General features: G+C 35.9%; 1 protein-coding gene across 9 annotated transcripts in view; it reads right to left on the bottom strand.

Annotated features, from left to right (window-relative positions):
• Window positions 1–15594, bottom strand: part of LOC143257147 (adenylyl cyclase-associated protein 1-like) — a 54903-nt gene extending 39309 nt beyond the window's left edge. For 2 of the 9 annotated variants that reach the window (XM_076515469.1, XM_076515472.1), the window contains exon 1: window positions 504–640. The gene's annotated coding sequence lies outside the window, so the exon portion shown is untranslated. Of the gene's footprint in view, window positions 1–492; window positions 674–14834 lie in introns of those variants that run through there. The other 7 variants (XM_076515468.1, XM_076515474.1, XM_076515467.1 and 4 more) reach the window with 7 other exon arrangements.
• Window positions 15595–24866: the final 9272 nt, after the last annotated feature.

Genomic DNA, 24866 nt, shown 5'->3' with positions numbered 1-24866 from the left:
TTCACCATTACTATTACTGTCCTTACGTATAACCAGTTTAACACTATATCTTAGGCTCTTCTCTTTCCTCTGTTAACACATCTGATTTAAAACAGGGTTTCACATATGCTTTACCAACACGTTAAGAAACACGCAAAACGTAGGCATGTCCAAAATAATGCACTAACAGAGAATTATTTACACTGACATATTTCAGTAATTTTATTAACTAATTAAACAACAAAATATTAGAGATAATGTATGCTACTAAATTTTCATTTAAATAACATTTATACAAAGGATTGGGGGGAATACTAGTAGAGCAACGTTACCGACAGTAAGAGTGAGAGAGCTAAGTCTATCTTTCGGTGACGCCTAACTTTTAGTTTTAGGTTTCACCTAGTTTTAACTTTTAGTTAGAACTGCCAGCAACTATGAACTTCAGTTATAGAATTAAGGTTTATCTTACATAAATAACCAAATTACAAAAACGGAAAAAATAAAAACAAGAACCTGTTAATTACTCCAAAAGAGGTCTTCTGTGATAATATTTAACTTCGTTTCTTTCAACAAATACTAGTCGTTAACCCTTATTAGAAGCTTACTTTTCAGAACATACTAGTACTTTCCACTCCTTAAATTACACAGGAAACGCCGACTACCGTTAGATTCAGAAATAGAATTTTACACCCTACTATGAATCACAACGTTTATTCTCGAACACAGAAATTTTTTAACATCTTTTCCTATGGAAAGTTTTTATTTTTATTTCCCAAATAAATAACATTAAAAACAATACATAATCAAATTACTAGGTAACAAATAATTAGGGTTGTTTTAATTTTATTGTATTGGTGTGAGACACCGAACGAATTAGGGAGAAAAAAAATTGAGTTTCGAAAGTAATTGTTTAAGAAACATACAAATTAAATGGATTGATTATGTAAGTGAAGAGGCATTATGGGATAAAAAAAATGGACAGTAATGAATCAAAAAATTCAAGCTGTATAAATGAGGATACTAACATTCATGATGTTAGAAAAACATGTTGGTTCAAGAAGTCTAGATGGAAATGAATTAAAAACCCATATCCTGAGCGCTTTTGAAAGGTGGATTTTTCTTCTTCAGGAAGGGGCAAACTGGAAAACTAGTATACTGATATTTTGTTTTAAGAATGAAAGAGAATAGGATGACAATCAATATGCTGGAAGCCACTTGAAAGAATATTAGAAGATACTTGGCGTATCAGAATAGTAAAGGGATATGAGCAATAAAGATTTGGACAAAACATAGGTTGAGGAATGGCTAGAAGCTCGAAGGCAATAGAGAACCTTCACAGATGTTCCTTGGACCACTTCGAGTCCGGAAAGAACTGATGAACAAATAATTATTCTTTTATCACATTCCAGAAAACAAAATAATTTAAAACATAATAAAAATATATACGTACATTAATTACATAACTATAATTAACACGATATGTAAGATAGCAAATTCTATTTTTATTTTGTCATGGTTTTGTTTAACATACATTAATTATTCCTTTTTCATTTTATTTCAATTGTGAATTTTTGTTATATTAAAATGCTAACCCTCCTTCTAGCTAAAGGACGTTGAATTTGAATATATACACTGCTGGCCAAAATCTTAAGGCCAATAAACATAAAAAAATAATATGCATTTTGCGTTGTTAGATTCAACCACTTATTTTATTAGAGCTTCAAAAGATGAAAATAAGAAAAGGGAAAATAAAAATAAAAAACTTTTTTATCATTTAATTGGATAAATGTGAACACTATGAAATTAGCCTAAATACTAGCTGGTCAAAAGTTTAAGACCATACTGAAACAAAGCGTTAATCGGTAAACACGTAACGAAATTTAGTCATTTGTGTTCAAGCATTAGCGTTGTCAACATCTCCCACTAACATCTCCTGTGTTACATTGGGTAAAAACAAGGCAAAGGCTAAAAAGCTGACAGAGTTTGAACGTGGCAGAATTATCGAGGTGGAAAAGCAAGGTCTCTCTCAACGTGCTATTGCTGGTGAGATTGGGCGTACTAAAACTGCTGTTGCAAATTTCTTAAAAACCCTGAGGGATACGGAATGAGAATCTCAAGTGGTCGCCCCATGAACATTTCGCCGGCGTTGAGCAGGAGGATTCGACAGGTTGTCCAGCCGCTCATTGAACCAGATTAAGGCCATTACGGACGCAGAATGCAGCTCAAGAACAATGAGACAGCATCTACGAGAGAAAGGCTTTAAAAACTGTAAACTTCTTCAAAGGCTACGCCTCCTCCCACACCACGAAAAGCTCGGTTAAACTTTGCTGAGAAGCACCAAACATGGGACGTAGAAAAGTGGACGAAGGGTTTGTTCTCTGATGAGAAAAAATTTAACCTGGATGGTCCAGATGGCTTCCAACGCCACTGGCACGATAAGGATATCCCACCAGATATCCCATCTACACAACACAGTTGAGGAGGTTCCATCGTGATCTGGGGTGCTTTCTTCTTCAATGGAACAATGGAGCTTTAGGTTATTCAGGGGCGTCTAACAGCAGCTGGCTACATTGGCATGTTGGAGGAAGCATCCTTATTGACTGAAGGCCCTCTCTTGTGTGGAAATGACTGAATTTTTCAGCAGGACAACGCTGCAATTCACAATGCCCGCAGGATAAACGACTTTTTCATAGCAAATAACGTAATTATTTTGGACCATCCAGCGAGTTCGCCCAAGCTGAACCCCATTGAAAATGTTTGGGGGTGAATGGCAAGGAAAGTCTATAGAAATGGACGTCAATTCCAAACAACGCATGATCTTCGTGAAGCCATCTTCACCACTTGGAATAACATTCCAGCCAGTTTTCTGCAAACGCTTATATGGACAATACCAAAGCGAATGTTTGAAGTTATTCGCAATGACGGCTGGGCAACTCACTACTGAGACCTCTTGTTGGGCATTTTCTACCCTATTTAGGACTTCTTTTTGGTATGCTCTTAAACTTTTGGCCAGCTGGTATTTAGGCTAATTTCGTAGTGTTCACATTTTCCCTATTAAATGCTCAAAAAGTTTTTTATTTTTATTTTTCCTTTTCTTATTTTCATCTTTCGAAGCTCTACTCAAATAAGTGGTTGAGTCTACCAACGCAAAATGCATATTTTTTCTTCATGTTCATTGGCCTTAAGATTTTGGCCAGCAGTGCATATATCTTATGAAACTGACTCAAGCTTTCCTAGTGTCTGACGATGGGACAACGGTAAGTCTGTGCTAAAATTTGTGATTCGATTCCATGTAATGTGTACAGCAGTTACATCATTGGGTTTGTGCTCTAAACCAAACACACTTTCCCAGCAGTAACATACAGATGTCAATGTTGTGAAAGATTGTATCAATTAGATAGTCACATGAGCCGTATCCTCGTGGTCTAAATGAAAACCCTGCTAAGAATTTAAATAAGTTAATACATGAGACATGTTTAAAACAAATTATTACTGACTGTTGTTTGTTTTTTATCTTTAACCGGTTTAATTTTGGAATAGTGGTGATTTTTTTCGGAATTGTATTTTTTCCTGTTTTTTTTTCTTAAATACGTTAGTATTTATGTTCTATTTTTTATTAACATTGTCTCAGAATCTGGCCTGACACGTGTTTATTAAATTTCTTTTTGTTTATGATAATACATTAAGAGTAAGGAAAATGTTAAAAAGGGGATAGGACCTCAAAGGATGATAAAGGAAGGTTAGCTATCTGATGATTATGAGGAGGCTGAATTTTTAAATTTTGCTTTTTCTTCTGTTTTTGTTAATGAAGATTTAAACAGTATTCCACATCTTCAAGAGTTGCTAAACGGAAACGAAATCAAACAAGAGGACTGTATTTAATTTTGAGCTGGTTAAGAAAAAATTGGGAAGTTTAAAAAAGACCAACTCCTGGACCAAGAATATCTCCACAAGAGTTTTTAAGGAGATTAAAGATTGGGTACGTGAACTACTTACTACTATATTTTTGATACTGCTCTTAGGCAGATACCAGACAATATGAAGTTAGCTAATGTAACTCCTTTTTTCAAGGGAGGTGATAAAATTATCCTAATAATTTATAGACCCATTGTCTTAGATCAGCTGTAGAAAATTTTTCGTAAAGTCTGTTAAAATATGTTTTGCAAAGTCATTTAACATTTCTACAAGTTTAAAAGTTTGTATACTGTTGTAAGTTACTATACACCTAAGTTCCAAAAGACATTCAAACCCATCTAAGAATATTAGTACTAACATAAAATCAATTTAGTTTACAAAATAACACAATAAACGTAAACAGGTTCAAATATTTCACAATAATATAATTTAGTTTCGAATACACCGGAGAAAATGGCATAAAATATTTGCAGTTTCTACACCTACTTCTGCAACTCCCTGTAGCTAGCAAAGAAATTACAACATTAAAAAGAAATATAGCTTACAATAGTACTTTGGAACATATTCTTTCTGAAATATATTCAGGTAATTTAAAAATATTCTTGTCGTTTTTCTGAGTGAAGGGGTGTCTAAAGGACGTAAACATGTGCGAATCCTTTCATTCAACGACTTGAAACTCATCTCATCTTGACTTTACGTCTGACCCTTAATGTGAGTAAACTCACCTTAAGGAGTGGTTCAGATATTTGTAGAAATTGGTATGAGTTACAAATTTCTTCCCTTAGTTGTTACTCTGAAACGATCGGTAGCATATGGAGCGTCAGATTCTAGTAGTTTATATGTTATTTGGTTTCTGAGTTAGAAATTGTTGTTTACAGTATATTTACTGAATCTCCATTTTGCGGTTATTTTTAAGGTTATTTACCGGATATTGGTGTACCTGAATACCACAAGAGTGAATCGTATATGGTTAGTTGAAAACAGAATCAACTGGAATATTTTTCGTGTGGCACAGCGGCATGTCTGCAGACTTATGTCGTGAGAATTCAGGTTACGATACCCGTGATGGGAAGAGAACAGATAGTCCATTGTGTTGCTTTGCACTTAATTTCAAACAAACAAACAATGCTTCTTGATTGACCCAATTTACCTTTTTTTATGGTTTATCACTTTGTGGATAGCAATAACTTACAAAAAGTAAAATCTAAAATAAAATAAATCATTCTGGCAAGCATCGTAAAAAAAGAAAAGTATAGCTTTAGTGATTCGTAAACTTGTTTGTTTTTTTATTCTAAAGAATTCATTTTGTAAATATTGGACCCGATGAGATCGTATATCATGAATAATACTGTGTTTTAAACCAGTACTCCGAATGGCTACGGCATTCGATTCGTAATCTGATTGTCGCGGGTTCAAATCCCCGTCACACCAAACATGCTCGCCCCTTTAGCCGTAGGAGCGTTATAATGTACGGTTAATTCTACTATTCGTTGGTAAAAGGGTAGCTCAAGAGTTGGTGGTGGGTGATGATGACTAGCTGCCTTTCCTCTAGTTTTACACTGCTAAATTAGAGAGGACTATCTGGGATAGCCGTCGTGTAGCTTTGCATGAAATTTAAAAAACAAACAAACAAACAAACCTAATACCGATATTAGTTTGTGTAATCCACGATTTAAAAAAGAAACTATATTTTTCGTGTAAAACTATACTAAACTATTTGTGCTAACGTTCTTAATTTTGACGTAATAGCGAAAAAACTGGCAACACCACCTACCGCCAACTCCTTAGCCACTCTTGTCAAACCAAATAGATGGATTTTTACCCTCATTTACATAATTCACTTACAGCTCCAATAATATACGAAAAGCGTTGTATTTTTGTTTTTTTGCGTAACGGGGCGCGAACTATGAAACCTCAGTTTTACAGCACATTTAATTGATCAGCCAAGACTTAAATGAAACTGAGGATTGCAGGACAGAAGAATTGCTACCTTTATGGTGCTTTATGATGCAGAATTTGACAGAGGAACTGCAAAACATAAATTTCTTATGACAGTCATAATACATAGCATCAATGATTAGAATGGAATAAATGTTGAAAATGGGACAAAAAGCTATTAAAAATCATCATGTTAAAAGACGAATCTTCTTTCTAGATGAGCATGTATAAGTTTAACAACAACCACAAGAATGGTTTAATATTCTTCTGTCATTTGAGTCAGGAGAATTAACAAGAGTAATATCATTGTGTTGGTCTGTTTATCTGGCTTAGACTTGGTCCATGGTAATAATTAAAGAACTCGTAAACTTTTTGTTGCATTGTGAAATTTTTAGTAACGTGAAACGATAGTATTAATAGAAATGTATGGGTGAGAACCTTACTTCTTTCACCATGGTAATGCTACACACCATACCACCAGATGTGTCTAACAGATGACAACCAGAACATATTTACCTAATTCATAGTCACGAGCTGAACCAAACTTAACTGTACTATGACTGTTTAAAAATATTTAACTTGCAAAAAGAGTGGCAGTATATTCCACCAGATGTATACTTATGGTTAATGGCAAGTCACAGTAAGAAAACTGAGGTTTTGATGAACGTCAAATATGAGACCATTCTATGTTGGAATGGTGCACCAGTGATATAGAAGGTCTGCTATTCCAAAACAGTTTTTGTGTATTTTAATTAATGCAGATCAATTATGTATATATATACTTTTAGGTACGTAGTGAAAGCATAACACACACACACATATATATTTATATTGTTAAAAGCTATATTTTTAATTGTGTGATTTGTTTATTAGCTAGATGGAGCTGCAGGCCGTAATGATGACATTAAGATCAAAGGGCTTAATTGTTTGTTTGTTTGTTTGTTTTGAATTTCGCACAAAGCTACTCGAGGGCTATCTGTGCTAGCCGTCCCTAATTTAGCAGTGTAAGACTAGAGGGAAAGAAGCTACTCATCACCACCCACCGCCAACTCTTGGGCTACTCTTTTACCAACGAATAGTGGGATTGACCGTCACAATATAACGCCCCCACGGCTGAAAGGGCGAGCATGTTTGGTGCAACTGGGATTCGAACTCGCGACCCTCGGATTACGAGTCGAACGCCTTATCACACTTTTATGCCATGCCAGGCATAAAGGGTTTAATAACATAGGTGTAGAAAATTCTAATAAAATTGACGTCAAGTCTTCTATTAAATTAGACGGTAGATTATAAACTTGAGGTTCGATGTTATACAAGCAAGTAGATTTTTTTTAACGTTAGTCTTAGTACAGTTAGCGTGGCTTACAATTTACCAAAGTGTTTATGCTTGATAGAAACATTAAACGAAAAAATAAACTAATTTGTTATCGTGACGTGAAATCAACGTTGAAATGTTGCAACAATATGTGTATGTTATAGGGTCTTGCAACCAACCAACCAAACAACAATTTTGAAACTAATAAGTGTCTCCTCCTTACGACAAATAGAAAACTATATTTCTATATCAAATTCTAGGTCATTATACTCACGTTCGACCCCTGCGTAGGTCATTCGAAGGTTAAAACAGGCTGTCTCATGCACAAAACATGACAAGAAAATACGTATAATAATGGTATAAATATCTAAAGGTGGTACAGATGTATAAAACATCAATTAATGAAATAAATATGGTATAGTAAATCGAAAAGTCAGTAAAAAAATATATAAAGGTGAAAAGTAACCAACAGTCCATAATGTAAAAATACAAACCAGTCCATTCAGGCCATATTAAATTAAGTTACTTAATGTCATGTCATTTTAGGTCATGTCAATTCGTAGGCGGTAATCAGGTAAAGTATATCATTTCATACCAATATATGTTTAAAATACTCATGTCTATGATTGGATATTAGATATTTAACTAAATATTCAAAACTGTTGTTGTTGTTTTTTTCCATTTCAGGTCCAAACATGGCTGAACCAAAATCAGGGCCATTGACAAGAAACACACACAAAAACTAAATTGTTAGAAAACAGACTGCTGATTTAGAACCAAGTACAGGTTCACAGTTTCTTACGAATACTGATGTCCTTCGTTTTATTATGTATTTATTTATTTTAATTCGCTGACAGAAAGACGATCGGCAAGACCGTACCAAGGTGGTCATCTCAAAAGTGGAGCGCTTTTGGCAAGGTGCAGGAATTCCAACTACATCCATACAAAGTAGTCATCCCATTGCCAAACTCACAAAGCTAACCAGCAGGGCTCGGCATAGTCAAGTGGTTAGGAGGCTTGAATCGTAATTTGAGGGTTGCGAGCTCAAATTCATGTCACACCAAACATGCTTGTTCTTTCAGCCGTAGGGACGTTATAATGTGACGGTCAATCCCACTATTCGTTGGTAAAAGAGTAGCCCAAGAGCTGGCTACATGAGGGATATCTTCGCAAGCCGTCCCTAATTTGGCATTGTAAAACAGGGAGGAAAGCAACTAGTCATTACCATCTACCGCCTTGGGCTACTCTTTTACCAAAGAATAGTGAGATTGGTCGTATCATTATAACGCCCTCACGGCTGAAAGGGCGAGCATTGTTTGGTGTGATGGGGACATGACAAATGAAACTAAGTTTATTGGACAGAAAATGTGACTGGAAGTTGCAGAAAGTAAATGCTCATTAATTAAGTAAACCAGCATGAAGAAAATAAAGACCTCCTAATAAATAATGTCACCTTAGTCAGCGTTTCTGTATTAAACTTAGCATCAACTCTTCGACAAAAACGATCATTCAAAATTAAACACATTATTCCTGTACGCCAGACTGACCGTATGCACAGTGACGGATTTAAGGTGATGTATGTTCTACATCCTACATAATGTAACATACAATAAAATCATCAATGGGCTCTGGGGCTAAGCTCCCTCTAGTCCCTACTGAAATACGCTACTGGTTAAACATGCTAAAGCAAAGACACGGTGGGCTATCTGTTATGTCTACCGCTGGGTATCGAACTCCGGATTTTAGAGTTTAATTCCGTGGGCTTACTGGTGTCCCACTGGGGAACATAATACTTATCTTATATAAGGAGTATCTGTGCGGCTTTTTTTATGAAGATTGAACTCCGAATTCTAATGTTATGATCAATCCAGTTACCTACTGTGCAGAACGATTGGGTTAGATCTATAAAACGAAGACATGATTAGGATATTCATGACACTACAGCGGAACCGAAAAAAATAATATCTCTGGAATGATATCTCATTAAATAATATAAGTGACATGAATATTATATTTACGTCGCAGTGATTATGGATAGATAGAAAGTTTTTCATCTATTGTAGAATGATTAAATCATTTTAAGACAATGCCGTATTTAGGTAAGAGCTAGAGGGCACATTAATAATGTTATTCTATGTAAAATTACATGGGATGTAGGGCCCACACGACCTTAATTTTGCCACTATTTTAAGTCTGTTTAGTAGTGTGCGTGTTTGTGGGAGGTTTGTGGTAATGAAAAACGTTTGAAGACGTCTGGTATTTAGAAGCTAACAGTTTCAATGTTAAAATTAGCTCATAAAAACAAAATGGTCAGAAATAGAACTATCACCTTGCTGAAACTTATTTGATAAAAATGTATGGATCAGGCTAAGCTTATCACATATAACAAATTGTTCCTCAGATATAACATTAAATGTGAAACTGTTGAACAGTTACAAATAATAACTCGCATTATAAATTATGACAATTACGTCTTTTCCTTTTTATTGTGTCTGTTTCGTACAACGAAGATAGAGTAGTGTAGCCACTGGAAATGATGAAGGGTAAGAACCGAAGAGCGACCTCCTGCGTCGCTACATGCCAAGTTTACCGACAAACTGTTCAGATGCTCGCCAGTTTTAAGCAAAAACTCACATTCGGAGATATTTCTCAGATAATGTTTTAGATAACATAAGAAACAATATTAAATTATAATCCAATGTGAAGACGCCTAGAATTTTCTTGATCCAATAACATCAACATCATAGAGATAGTATAAAACAGAAGATTAGGCCCTAAGTCCGCGTGAAGACGCTAAGAATTTATCTTCCAAAGAAAAGTACTTTAACTTATAATTTTTTGAAAGAGTTTGACCATTAAGACATTTCTACGCTAATTTGATCAAAATTTGGCGCAGATAGCCTAGTTACTTTGCTCCAATAAACGCCAATAAGCAACCAATCAAAATGAAAACTATTTTTTTAGTTTGCCATTTTTGTTGGGCTTTTTCTGTATTCGTGTTCTATGTTTTCTGAGGAAACACACTACTATGTTTAAGAAAGATCACGTGCCTTACTGCTTGTCGCATGGGTACTTAAAATTATTTTTGAATTAATAAAGGGCAACGTTTATAAATCTTATTTTTAAATAGTGAATAACGCGGACAGTGAGGCCTAGTTCCATAATCCTAAATGTTTCTTTTAAGCAGAGTGGCTGTTTCAAGGGGTCGAGCTCACTGGAAAAATTACGTTTCAGCAGATGGCGTGATTAGATGTATCAGAATTATTTGTTAATCCCTTATATTATATCTACATGATACAACAAACATCACCTTCTCTGTAACCAGTACGGTCTGTTAGTTAGGGTGCTCTAATTTATCATTTCTACATTAGAGTCTGTTAGTGTAGATACGCCTCGTGTAGCTTTACATGAAATTCAAACCTGACTGAATTACTGAAAATACAAGTCTTAAGAAGTTGCAAATTATACAAAATTCAATATTAACTACAGCTTTCATCGAATCAGAATAAACAAACACAACATTTCTACATAATTATTCAAACATATCTCCACTAAAAGACAGATCGATAGATTTCTCGTATATTTGAATTTCGCGCAACGGTACACGAGGGCTCTCTGCGCTAGCCGTCTCTGATTTAGCAGTGTAAGACTAGAGAGAAAACAGGTAGTCATCACTACCCACTATTAACTCTTGGGCTATTCTTTTACCAACGAATAGTGGGATTGACCGTCAGATCATAACGCCCACACAGCTGAAAGGGTGAGCATGTTTGGTGCAACGAGGATTCGAACCCGTGACCCTCTGATTATGAGTCAAGCGCCTTAACCATCTTACCATGCCGGGCTGCTCATATTTTAATAAAAACTTATATAATAATGATCTGAAAAGAGAAATAGATCGTTATATCATACATGATGTTGATAGGGCTAATCGCCTCTCGTAATTAAATTCTACGTTAGAAATAAGATCACCTGCACTAGATATTGAAATTATTTTACCAAGAGTAACATATCATAGTGGTATTTAAAACAGGTATTTTATGTATAAATACGTGCTGGTGACTATCTCTTGTGAACAACTATAATTTGATTTTGGAACTGCTTGTGAGCTTACACAACCAAGTGAAGCGACTTACTGCGGTACAAACTGTTTACGAGTGCTTGCGACCAAATAAAGAGAATAATTTAAAATTACATTAAATGCCACTAGCATTATATTCAAAGACACGTTCCTGAAAAGACGTAGAAGTTCAATCAGTGTATTGTGTTAGAATACTGTCAATAACATTTGGTATTTCTTAAAATCTCTAATTTAGGAGGAAGTAAGAATGGAAAACGTATTTGACTCTCCCTGCTATTCAGAGACCTAAAAAATTCGGTGTCAAGCGTCGATCTCACTCCCTCAATAGGAGCAGCAAATCTAGAACCTCGATTAAATAAATTGTGGAATACTGTCAAAAAATGGAATTAAAATAAATGTACCTAAACATTAGTTAGCAGCATTTACAAAAGAGACAAGATATGCGAATGGCCCCATAAAACAATATATGAATGAAACGCTTCTCTGAACCACAATGTCAACAAAATGCTTTTCACTAACCACGCCCGTAAGCTGACGTGAGTTAAACACATAAACAATATACTAACAAAACTTTGGAAGCGTACCAAATATGCACAAATCTAACTAGCGAAACTATGGTATCTTTCCAGACAGTATGGGACTTCTACAGATAATATAATTAAAATATATACGACCTGTAATAGAATAGGCATGTCTATGTCTAGCATGGATAAACATAACATTTAACACATTAATAAGCTCAACTCAACACAAAACCCCCTGCGTCTTCCCTTCTACTGGCACAATGGTATGTCTGCTTACATATACTGCTAGAAACCGTGTTTGTGTACATCTGTGCTTAATAATAAAACTTACTACGGTACATAAATTACCCATTTCCACACCATTAAAATTCATGCATGATTATGTAAACATACAAACCATCTTAGGTAGAACCCTGTATGATTCGTTAAATGAGTTCAAGAAAAACTGACAAAAGAACGACCTGCCACGTGACTTACGTTGATATTGTTTACATCATGAAGATAACCCTAAGTATATCTCACACATGTTTTCATATGTTGTAACTACTCATTAAAGATGGTTTTTCAAAGTGACATTTTCCAGTAAGTTAAAAATGAAATTATCAATACATTCTGATCAAAGCAGGCCACATATAAGAACTCAACGGTGGCTCAACGATCAGTTTGAAGGCTTATAATACTAAACACTGGGTTCGGTACCTGTAATAGACGCAGCACAGATAGCCCATTGTGCAGCTTTGTGCTAAAGAATAAAACAAACAACTTACAATTAACTAAGTAAATAATGTACCGAATACATCGGTCTAACTTTTGTTTTACTGAAATTCTGTGCTATTTAAATTTTTCAAAATTTTGACCTTTTCTATTGAATCCCATGAGAGAAGAAGCAAGCTTGGTTCGAGATTATAAATGAATAAATATAAACATAATCATATATATACTAACTGCATATGCCACCCACCCAGTGGCTCAGCAGTAAGTCTGAAACTTCATACAACTGAAAACTAGATTTCAATACTTGTGTAGCTTTGCGCTTAACAACAAACAAACAAATACAATTATGGAGGCGCTTGACTTTCAATCTGAAGATTGCGAGTTTAAATCACTGTAATAGCAAAGATGCTCGCACTTTCAGCCGTGGAGTCGTTATTACGTGACAGTCAATCCACTATTTGTTGGTAAAAGTGTAGCCCAAGAGTTGGACTAGCTGCCTTCCACTCCCTAACTCATATTTTTTTTATTAAATACCCTACAAATCTCACTAATACTAGGTACGATAGAATATCTGAGCCATACCAGTTCCTTATGATAAGCTAGTGTATATAGGTAGGTTTGATTTGTTTTGAATTTCGTTATTTGCTACACGAGCGCTATTTGCGCTAGCTATCCCCAATTTAGCAGTGTAAGACTAGAGGGAAGGTAGCAAGTCACCGTTAGCTCTTGGGCTACTTTTTTACTAACGAATGGAGGGATTGACTGTCACATTATAACGCCTCCACGGCTGAAAGGGCGAGCATCTTTTGTGTGACGGGAATTCGAACCCACGACCCGCAGATTAGGTGTCGAGTGCCTTAACAACCTGGCCATGCCGGACATAGATAAGTAGCTATCTTGTTTTTAGATCTCTAATTACCATCTTATGTTCATGCGTTTCACATTTGACGAAGTTCACATGTTACATCATATCATTATCCACTTATTGCAGACAACGGACCAAAGATTGTGTAAAATCACTCATTTTCGAGGTAAAATACATTTAAAACCTACTAAACAATTAGTGGAATTAATTAAAATAATCTATTTTTTGTCTGTGCGTAATAACATGTTGTTATCGACCCAATAACCAAGAAAACAACGACACACAAGTAATTTTCTTGTAAATGGTTTTAAAAAGATTTGACGGGTCTCATTGATAATTCTTTAGTGAATTGGAACAAAACTGTATTAAACTCATACACTTGACTTACCAACAATGGATATCTTCTTACATTACACTAGAACGAATTTTTCATAGCAATCAAATTCATCCTTGAATGCTTGCACTTTTAGGATTTTTTATAACACTCGAATTATATTAGTGAGCTTTTTGAGGAATTTTCATAAATAAAACTTGTAATTATTTCGAGATTTACTAGGACTATTCATGACTAAAATTTGTACTTAAATGCGAAATTTACTAGGATTTTTCATAACTAAAATTTGTATTTAATGCGAGATTTATTAGGACTTTTCATAACTAAAACTTGTACTTAATGCAAGATTTACTTGGAATTTTCATAACTAAAAGTTGTATTTAATGCGAGATTTACTAGGACTTTTCATAACTAAAACTTGTACTTAATGCGATATTTACTAGGACTTTTCATAACTAAAACTTCTGCTAACACGAGCTACACTATTAGGACTTTTACAGTTAAATCTTTTCTTAATACGAGCATAATTAAATTACCTGCCCAACTGATTATCAGTGAAAACCTCTGTTATAAGTTTGCAGTAATTACTGTTTTTAATTCGGTAGATAGTATCAGTGGTAATTTCATCTAAATAAAACAGAGAAAAATATTCCACTAACTGACCTTCTAAAATATTTATGTATCTTTTGTTCCAGTTGATAAAAAGCCATTGTTTGAATATCTATTTTGAATTTGTTTGTTTTGAATTTCACGCAAAGCTACACAAGGGCTATCTGAGCTAGCAGTCTCTAATTTAGCAGTGTAAGGTTAGAGGAAATTCATCATTTACTGCCAACTCTGAGGTTACTTTTTTACCAACGAAAAGTGGGATTGACTACACATTATAACGCCCTTAGGGCTGAAAGTGAGAGCATGTTTGGTGTGAGGGGAATTCAAAGTCGCGATCCTCAGATTACGAATCGATCGCCCTAACCACCTGGCCGTGCAAAGCACAAAATAACCATTCTCAAAGCATTTTATAAAGAAAAAAACTACAATAGCTTTTAACACAGGTAAATTGTGATTACTAACAAATTAAAAGCTTTAACTAAAATATAGAAAGAAGTATATTTTTATTAGAACGATTACTTAACCAGTAAGCTTTATCCTAGTGATACAGCGATACATACCGTTATTAAAATGGAACTTTGGAAGATAATCACTAGGAGGCGTAATATCCTACGCAAACTTAAGTTTCTTATTATGTTGCTTTGCTCTGTAAAAATTCGTCTTTTGTTATCCGTTTTTCTTTCAACTGCTCCTTTTCCGTAAGCAGCTTTCGCTGAATGTGTTCCTTACAAGCAATATCTTCAGTGCCCTTTCGTGTTAGTTGAGTGGAGTCAGTGAAAAGTTCGTTTGCTTGATTGACATGTTTTTCTGTTGAGGTATGTTGGATATATATTAGTTCAACATGTTTATTTTCTTCTTCATCGGCCAGGTTGTCAGGTGTTGGCGCACAACATTGACAGCAAAACATATTTCGTCATTATCTGGACATTTGAATTACGGTTCAACTCAGATCAAGTTAGCTGAAGAACATTTTAGCAAATATGGTTACCGAATAATGAAATTTTAAAACATATCTGTACTGCATTTGAGACTCGTTTTAACGCTGAGTTGTCAAACTTGTTGGAAAATAAAGACAGGCTAAGCCTAGCTTTTATTATCATTACTTAGCCTAACTCCAATATGCATTTCTTTTTTAACACAGTGGCAACTGGCTGTGAGCCAAGAGTGTCATTTCGCTAAACCTAACCATTGTGACTTATTCAGATCTCGTCGTTAGTCAGACTGTATAATTTTAAATCTTAGGGAAACGGAACATGTTGCAGAACAAAACGAGACTGACACCAAACAAGCACCTTATGACACCGAATCTTGTGCCAGATTATATTTTTAGTGTTACACGTAAGACAGAGCTAAAAATACAAACTTACACTAGTTATCTTAGTATGTAATGTCGCCACTTAATTAAAACTAGTTATTTTAACTTTTGAAATAGCTTGAGTAAACTGATTATCTTTACTCTTTACATATAAAGAGATAGTAATCGTATAATCATAAAATGTTGCGTAGTAGAAGGTAGATGTGGGACCATTTAAAGTTTTAAGCCTCCGTTTGCAACAGAGGCCTCGTGTGGTTTAGTGGTTAGCGTTCCCGAATTATGTGTCTAAGAGATTCATGGCTCATGACACGTCTTCACAAAAAGAAAAGTCTCCGCATTATGGTTTGTTTTGAATTTCGCGCAAAGCTTCACGAGGGCTATTTGTGTTATACGTCCCTAATTTAGCACTGTAAGTGATCATTACCCACAGCCAACTCTTGGGTTACTCTTTTATCAACGAATAGTGGGACTGACTGTAACATTATAACGCCCCCACAGCTGAAAGGATGAACATGTTTGGTGGGATTCGAACCTGGAACTCTCAGATTCTGAGACAAGCACCCTAACCACCTGGCCAGGCCAAACCTCACACTTTGGAGCCGTGGGTGTATTCATAGGCGCCTGGTCCCTGAAGGAAAGGAGACGAATGCCCCCTCCTTCAACTTTTTCACTCACATTTATAGGACTTAATTATTCATCAAGAGGAAACACTTCAGTGAATTTTAATAGATTGGTGAGGCAACATCTTATTCTCACCTTGGTTTAATTTTCAACTCATACAGATATGAAACACTAAAAAACAGTAATGTTTCTGACATACAAAGTATTTTGTACTTGTCATTCTAAAAACAATATTTTACTCTATGTCATATTACAGATATAAATATTACTACGCTCAGTCGTTTTCATTTCTTCGCCGACTTACGTTAAACTCCTCCTCAGTGTGTTATAAGAGTGACACTTAAATCTCACTATTCGATTTGAGTAGTTAGAATGTTTTTGATGGGTGTTGTTGACTAGCTGTCTTTCTCTCTAGTCCAGTTCTTCGTAACTGGGTGAATGGTTCACCCAGAAGTTAACGAGATTAGAATCAAAGTGAATGATCATTATTAATTATACAAAAAATTCAAATTATTATTATGTATTCTGGTGGATTAATCCATGAGACTTTGGGTATCATAGAATACCTTAGTCGAAAAAGTTTAACCTCCTGGGTCCAAAACGGTACGTCTCCACAATGGCATACCGGTCTGTTCGTGGTCTTACAATACTAGAAACAGAGTTTCGATACCCATAGTGGGTATAGCGCTGATAGTCCATTGTCTAACCTTTGTGCTAAACTTCAAACAGTCAAAACCAAAATTATAACTAGGTCGAAAATTGGTTAAGAGATGGAGCTACAAGTTAAAAGTTTGAACTTAAAAAGAAAAAAAAACCAAAACACAGAGCTGTTCTATGAGCCGCTATGTCGTGGCTAACAAGAGGGAATTATTAATTGCTGCAGGACTTGAAATTCTTTTAGACAGGATTGGAATAAATTAATGTATGAGTGTTTTTTGCTGGTTAGTAGCTTTATTTTTATTTATTTTTTGTACCAGCAATACCAAATGTGGGGCGCGGGTATACCTGATTCGATTTTATAACAAATTAGAAACTCTACCAGCGACTTTCAAGTCGAAATTTTTTAGGCATAATTATAGTAAATTAGAGCATGATAACATAGGTATAGGCAGATATACAAGCCAGAGGGGTTTGAAATTCTGAGGTCCAAACTGTAAGTGGATATCAAATCGGTCAAGAGATGACGAAGATGCAAGCTAAAAGTTTGAACTTGAAAAAACAACAAGAAATTTAGTGTCATTCTATGAGCCGATATGTCGCGGCTAAAAAAATTAACTTGTACTCCATTGTGTTTCAATATTATTCTTATTTGATAATTTCTTCTTAAATTAGAGCATTCCCTGTTAGATGAATAATAGTTTCTTTACAAGTATGAGATACGACACGCCATTTTCTATCATTTATGTACCTAAAAGTTGGCGTACTTTGGGAAAAAAAAGATTCATTAAAGCAATTTGAATGTTGATTGACAGTTTCTGTGCATGTTTGTTTGTTTAAAGTTAAGAACAAAGCTACACAATGAATTATCTGTGCTCTGCCCACCACGGGTATCGAAATCCGTTTTCTAGCGTTATACAGTTACGACAGAAAGTGTTCGTACCCCTGCTGAAGATACTTCCTTAGTTACCTTCTGTTGCTGCTCCTTCTGAAGGTCTTGGAGTTCTTTAGTGCTGAGCTCAGTGTGTGGTCTTCCACCAACTCTTCCACATCATCACCACTCACATTCAAGCCCATACACTTGCCTAGTGAGTCAATATCCTCGACAACAGGCTCAGCCTCAAAGCCTTCAAAGTCTCTACCTGCTACTGAGTCTGGCCACAATTTCTTCCAGGCTGAGTTCATGGTCCTCAAAGACACTTCCTTCCAGGCTTTGACTATGTTCCTCAAGCAATGGAGGATATTAAAGTGATTTTTTCAGAACTCTCTGAGGGTTAACTCTGTGGCAGAGGTCACTTCAAAGCACCTATGAAACAGTGCTTTGGTTTAGAGTTTCTTAAAGTTCGATATGACCTGCTGGTCCATGGGCTGAATGAGAGGAGTCGTGCTAGGGGGCAAGAGCTTCACCGTAATGAAACTGTAATCATTCACTGACCCGTCCTCCAAGCCTGGTGGATGAGCAAGTGCATTGTTCATCACAAGAAGGGCCTTGAGTGGCAACTGTTTTTCCGTGAGGTAATTTTTTACACTTGCGGCAAACACTTAATGGACCCACTCCATAAAAAAATTGTCTGGTTACCCATGCTTTACTATTATCCCTCCACATGACATTTAGTTTACTTTTCAGGACATTATTTTTCTTAAAAACCCTCGGGTTCTCAGAATGGTACACAAACAAAGGCTTAAGTTTTAAGTCCCCACTTGCATTACCACATAACAATTGAGTTAGCCTATTCTTCATTGGCTTGTGTCCTAGCAGTGACTTCTCCTCCTTGGTGATGCACAGTTACGACAGAAAGTGTTCGTACCACTGCGTCCCGAGTGTTATTTTGCTTATAACTTAAAAAAGTATCACGATTAGGCTAATAGAAGTACAGTATATTATAAATAGTATACTAACACACATAAATTTTATGTAAATTAAACGACAATTAAACTTTTTATAAACAAATAACCAAAAATAGGAGGAGCAGAAAGTGTTCGTATAGTTTAGAACGTGTGAAGAAACTGATATTACTGTAAAAATTTTGTTTAGTTTGGCGAATAAACTACATTATACCATTTCAGAACTAAACACTTGGTTCATAATAATTAGAATTTAGCCAGCAAAAAATGTACTTCCGGCAATTTAGCGCCGTCTCCGTCATATCAAAATACAAGTCTCGTGTCTCCTTTCGGTATTGCTACACAACATAATGTGCCGAAATCTACTGTTCAAAGCATAACTGCCAAATTAAGCTTACAGAATCAAGTGCTAGCCTCCCTCGTTTGCGAACGCCCTACCAAAATTCCAGAGAGAACCAAAAGGAAGGTTCTCAGAGAAGTTAGTAGGAACCCTCGTTTAACACGTAATGACATACAGAAACTGGTAAGGGAAACTGGGGTTGAAGTAAGCACCTCTACAGTTACGAACATGTTACGTTCTTCTGGGTTCAAAGCATGCCGTCCTCGTAGAACTATATATTTGAAGCCTGTTCATTTAGAAGCACGATTTAGGTATGCAAGAAAGCATGTTGATAAACCCTTTTCCTATTGAAAGAGTATTCTTTGGTCAGACGAGACTAAAATCGAGCTTCTCGGCCACAATGACGTTCGCTATATTTTTCGTAAGAAGGGGGAACAAAATTTTCCAAAGAACACCGTCCCTACAATTAAACACGGAGGTGGCTCGATCATGCTATGAGGTTTCTTCAGCTCTGCTGATGTAGGCAGTCTTCACCGCGTCAACGGAATCATGAAAAAAGAAAAGTACGTTGATATATTAGGCACTTATATCAAGAATGATTCTCGGAACTTGCGGCTTGGGCGTCGTTGGATCTTCCAGCACGACAATGACCCTAAGCACACACCAAAATATGTGCAATCCTGGTTGCAAAGGAACCATATAAGTGTTTTGGAAGTGGCCATCGCAGTCACCCGATCTCAACCCAATTGTAAACGTTTGGCATGAGTTGAAGACCAGGGTTCATCATCGTCATCCGAAAAACTTGCAAGAGTTGGAGGCCTTCTGCAAAGAAGAATGGAAGAAAATACCAGTCGAGTACTGTAAAACGATTATAGAAGGCTATGAGGAGAGATTGTGCCAAGTAATTCACATGAAAGGCTACACAACTGACCATTAAAGTAGACGCACGAACACTTTCTGCCCTTCCCGTGTTTGGTTATTTGTTTATAAACAGTTTATTTGTTGTTCAATTTACATAAAAAAATATGTGTGTTAGTATATTATTTACCACATACTCTACTTTCATTATCCTAATCGTGATACTTTTTTAAGTTATGAGGAAAAAAACTACTCACGACGCAGGGGTACGAACACTTTCTGTCGTAACTGTAGATCCTCTTTGGCATTTTCTTCCAAAAGAGGCCTGTCTCATCACAGTTGAACACTTGTTAGGGAATAAAGCCCTCAGCTTCTACATAGTCCTTAAATTCCCTCAAAAAATATATTAGCCGCGTCTTTGTTAGAACTGGCACCCTCCCCATGTCTCACATTACACTATGTATGTCACTTCTCTTCCTAAATTTTTCAAACCACCCCCTACTAGCCTTAAAGGCATCACTTGTATCAGCACTCGTTCCAAGAGTGTTTTTCAGAAGGTCAGCATGCAATTGCTTTGCTTTCTCACAAATGATGGTCTCAGAAATGCTGTCACCAACTAACTGTTTTTTCGTTTATTCAAATCAACAACAAATTTTCTACCTCTCCCATTGTTTGTGATCTTTGTTTCGTAAACACTGTCATTCCTTTTGCAACATCAGCTCCTTTAATGACCTCTTTATTTTTCAGTATAGTGCAGACTGTAGACTTCAGCATACCAAACTGTGTAGCAAAGTCAGACACGCGAACACCACTCTATTACTGCGCTATGAGATCTTTTTACACCTCTACTGGGGCTCAAACAACTTTTCTTTTTGGTTTGCTGCTTTCATTATCCTTCTTTGACCACATGGTGGCTTATTTAATCAGAATATTTATAAAAACAACAACAACAAAAAAACAAAAAGAAAAACGAGAACGTTCAGAGCAGATTTTAGCGGGTGTGTGGACTGAGCGACAGGTTTCGGGTAAAATGTTTTGGGCAAGCTTGGCGTGGGCCGAAAAATGGTCGAAGGGTCGTTGGTCATCGGGTCGGGTTTTATCGGGGGTTCGGGTCACGACAGCTTGGTTCGGGAACCGAGTTTTTGTTCGACAGCCGAGACATTTTTTTCTCAAACAATATGTTCGAAAACCGAATTGTTCGAGAACCGAGGTACCACTGTATAAGAAATATCTTCGTTTTTAACCGCGCTTTAAAATACCTTAAGAAATAAATAAATTGACCTTTTGTCAAGTCCCTCGCTGGTATAGTGGTGAGTCTACGGATTTTCAAACGTAAAAATCAGGGGTTCTATTCTCCTCGGCCTGGCATGCCCAGATGGTTAAGGCACTCGACTCGTAATCTGAGGGACGCGGGTTCGAATCCCTGTCGTACCAAACATGTTCGCCCTTTCAGCCGTAGGGGCGTTATAAAATTATGGTTAATCTCACTATTCGTTGGTAAAAGAGTAGCCTAAGAGTTGGCGGTGGGTGGTGATGACTAGCTGTCTTCTCTCTAGTCTTTCACTGCTAAATTAGGGACGGCTAGCACAGGCAGCCCTCGAGTAGCTTTGCGCGAAATTCAAAACAAACAAACAAACAAACGATTCCCCTACGATTCAGTCGATAGCCTGATGTGGCTTTGCTATAAGAAAACACACACACACTTTTTCGCCAAAATCACCTAGCATGTGAAAAATAGACCTCTTAGTCAAGGAACTAAAAGTCGCACCCAACTGAGTAGAAGCCGTAAATATGTTCATAAATTAACCCACCAAAGTAGTTATTTCTAAAAACACGACCCATCATAGTTTAAAATAAATTAAAAACAAAATTTCGCATTTGCTGAACCCAGTTACACTGAAATAAAAAATGGGCAATCAATTTTATCGACACCTAACAATAACTAGTCGCTCATATAAACCTTTTTCACAGTTGCTGTAACTGCATGTTGCCATACTAAAAAAAAATCTAACTTGCATAATCTAAATTCAACGATAGGTTTGATTTGTTTGGAATTTCATGCAAAGTTACACGACGGCTCTTTTAACTAGCCGTCCCTGATTTAGCAGTGAAAGACTAGAAGGATGGCAGCTAATAATCACCACCAGCCGCCAATTGTTCGTCTAATCTTTCATCAAGGAATATGGGATTGACTGAATATATAACACACCCATTGCTGAAAGGACGAGCATGTTTGGTGTGACGGGGACTCGAACCCGCGACTCACAGATTACAAGTAATAGACTGTGAGTTTACAGCTGCAATAAGTTTTAAATTCTGAATAATTTTTTTAATTTTAAATATTATTCAGAAAGTGCGCTATAAATGTACAGAACATAAAGTCGTTGGAAGCATATCTGACTCAGCATGTTGTTTGTTTATAATTAAGCACAGAACCATACAATGAGTTACCTATACTGGATGCCAACCATAAGTATTGAAACCCAGTTTTAGAATTATTACAATTCAGGTTTAGTGAACTACGAAAGGACTGCAAAATAAAATCTATGAGTTTCGCGTTAAAAGTTTCACAGCTCATTACTGAATCATGAGGATAAAAAATAAAATACCAATACATAACGATACACATGCCTTGACTTTCTTCCTTATAATCTACAAATGTATCATTACGCCAAGTTTCTTAGCCAATTTCATCTCAACGATTTATAATAAACACAGACACACTTATTTAAAAACATAAAATTGTCGTTGTCACTCACACGCCAAACTAGAACACAGAATTACCTTTTCCCGTTATCACTTAACCTCCCTCTAAAGGACTTATAAGGACTGGTGGGCACACAGCACAAATAGCCCATTGTATAGTCTTTTGCATAACAATAACAAACAGACAAAGAAATCTTTTTCGTCACGAGTATTTTCCTAGAAAACTTTTATTTTGTAACGCGATTTTTGTCGAAAATAGAACCATGTTATTTTGATTCGGTTTCTTTTAGTTTGCTAAATTCATTTCGCCACGATCATACCTCAAACTAATTTACATTTAAATAAAACACTCAATTAAACAGATGAATAATAATCTTTCCTTTACAAAATGGAATTTTTGCAGAATACTGTATAACGAAATAAAACTCAGTATGGACTTCCTTGTTTGTTTGTAGCTAAGCACATAGCTATATAATGGGCTATTCTGTGTTGTATCCACAACTGGTATCGTAACCCAGTTTCTACCATTATAAGCTGTGTCACCACGGTAGTGGGTTTATGAAGATTGCCAGCACAGCTAAGATACAGATTTATTAAACGTGTTACACTCCAGGTGGTTCATCTGTAAGCTTGAGTGCCAATATAATTTAAGTTCTGGGTTCGATCCCGCTGCTGAACACGTGGCAAATGGTCCATTGTGCGACTTTGCAATATAACAAAATCTAGCTACATGAATAATTTAGGTAACACATTATTTTCAAGAGAATAACGTTTAAAACTGTCAGTTACGTCTTCATTCTGCGTGACTCTTCCAAAAGGGAACGAGAAAGAGAAAGAACAGATATTTAATCTTCATATACCTGACACGGGCTGGAGTTATGTGAAAAATACACACACACTCACATATAGCGGGCTCCGCCCTTCCTTCAGTGACCTTTGTTCACCAAACGTCCATTTTCATCGCAAAATAAAAACAATTTTCAAATACACTATAAAAACAACGAGAATGACGTAATTTAAATTAAAGATGATTCATAATACAAGCATTGTAAACACACATAAACTTACAATCCAGTTTTTACATCCGGGGTATTAATAACAACTAAATCCAAAGGCTTCATTGATATGATTTAAACCTAAACATGAACACTTAATGTTTTAGCAGAAATTGTTGTAGTATACCTAATTTATCTATTTCATGAAGTTGTCTTATTAGTGTGGCTCTGTGGTAAAGGAAAGATTTTATATATCAACAATGCTATAGACTTAAGACAGTTCTTGCCTCTGTAAGTTAGTGTGATCTGTACAGTTGCGATAACTGTTGCCCCATAAGTTAACGTGACCTTTATAGTTAAAATAATCATTGCCCCTGTAAGCTTGTGCCTATAATGTTAAGAGAGTTCTTGCCCTGTAAGCTAAAGTTACCATTACAGTTAATTCTAGCCTCCTGTAGGCTGATGTGACCTTTAAAATTAAGTTAATTTATCTTAATTTAAAGATAAACTTTAAATTTCAAGATACATAAAATTGTGTACGTATAAACACAGACACACTTATTTAAAAACATAAAATTGTCGTAGTCACTTACACGCCAAACTAGAACACAGAATTACCTTTTCCCGTTATCACTTAACCTCCCTCTAAAGGACTTATAAGGAGGTTATAACTTATAACCTAAATATTATAGGTTATAATGACTGCATATAATTCAGGATATGCATGTTGATATGCTTATTTCTCCAAGCCCGTTCCCTTGGCTGTGGTTTCGTTAGATAGTAGATAGGGACAGTGGGAATCTCGTTAATCCATTCATGCGCGTCACTAATTAGATGACGAGGCATTTGGCTACCTTAAGAGAGTCATAGTTATATCCAGCGTGTTGGATGAATTTGATTAGAAACAACTTAGTGTCTTCCTAGAGGTCTTTTGTTAGTATAAAATAAACTAACTCACTAATATTGTGAGGCTTACAATAGATGTGTAAGCTTATGTGATCTTTACAGTTAACGTAATTTTTTGAGTTTCTAGATTTGAAACTAATTTCTACATACATTTGTTGCTGAGCGATATAGATGAAAAGAGTAAAAAAAAACTGTTCTAGGTAATATGTGAGAAAGTAACAAAGTAATATATTCTAAAAAAAACTTTCAATAAAGTCGTTACTATGACAATGTCATTAGCCTATAACTAATACTTGTATGTCACGTACATTTATCATGAAATAAAGAAACTGTCCTGATAGCAACTGTC

Source organism: Tachypleus tridentatus, chromosome 7, assembly GCF_004210375.1.
Source record: "Tachypleus tridentatus isolate NWPU-2018 chromosome 7, ASM421037v1, whole genome shotgun sequence".
Lineage (NCBI taxonomy): Eukaryota > Metazoa > Arthropoda > Merostomata > Xiphosura > Limulidae > Tachypleus > Tachypleus tridentatus.
The sequence above is the reverse complement of the archived record's forward strand: the minus strand, read 5'-3'. Positions and strand labels throughout refer to the sequence as shown.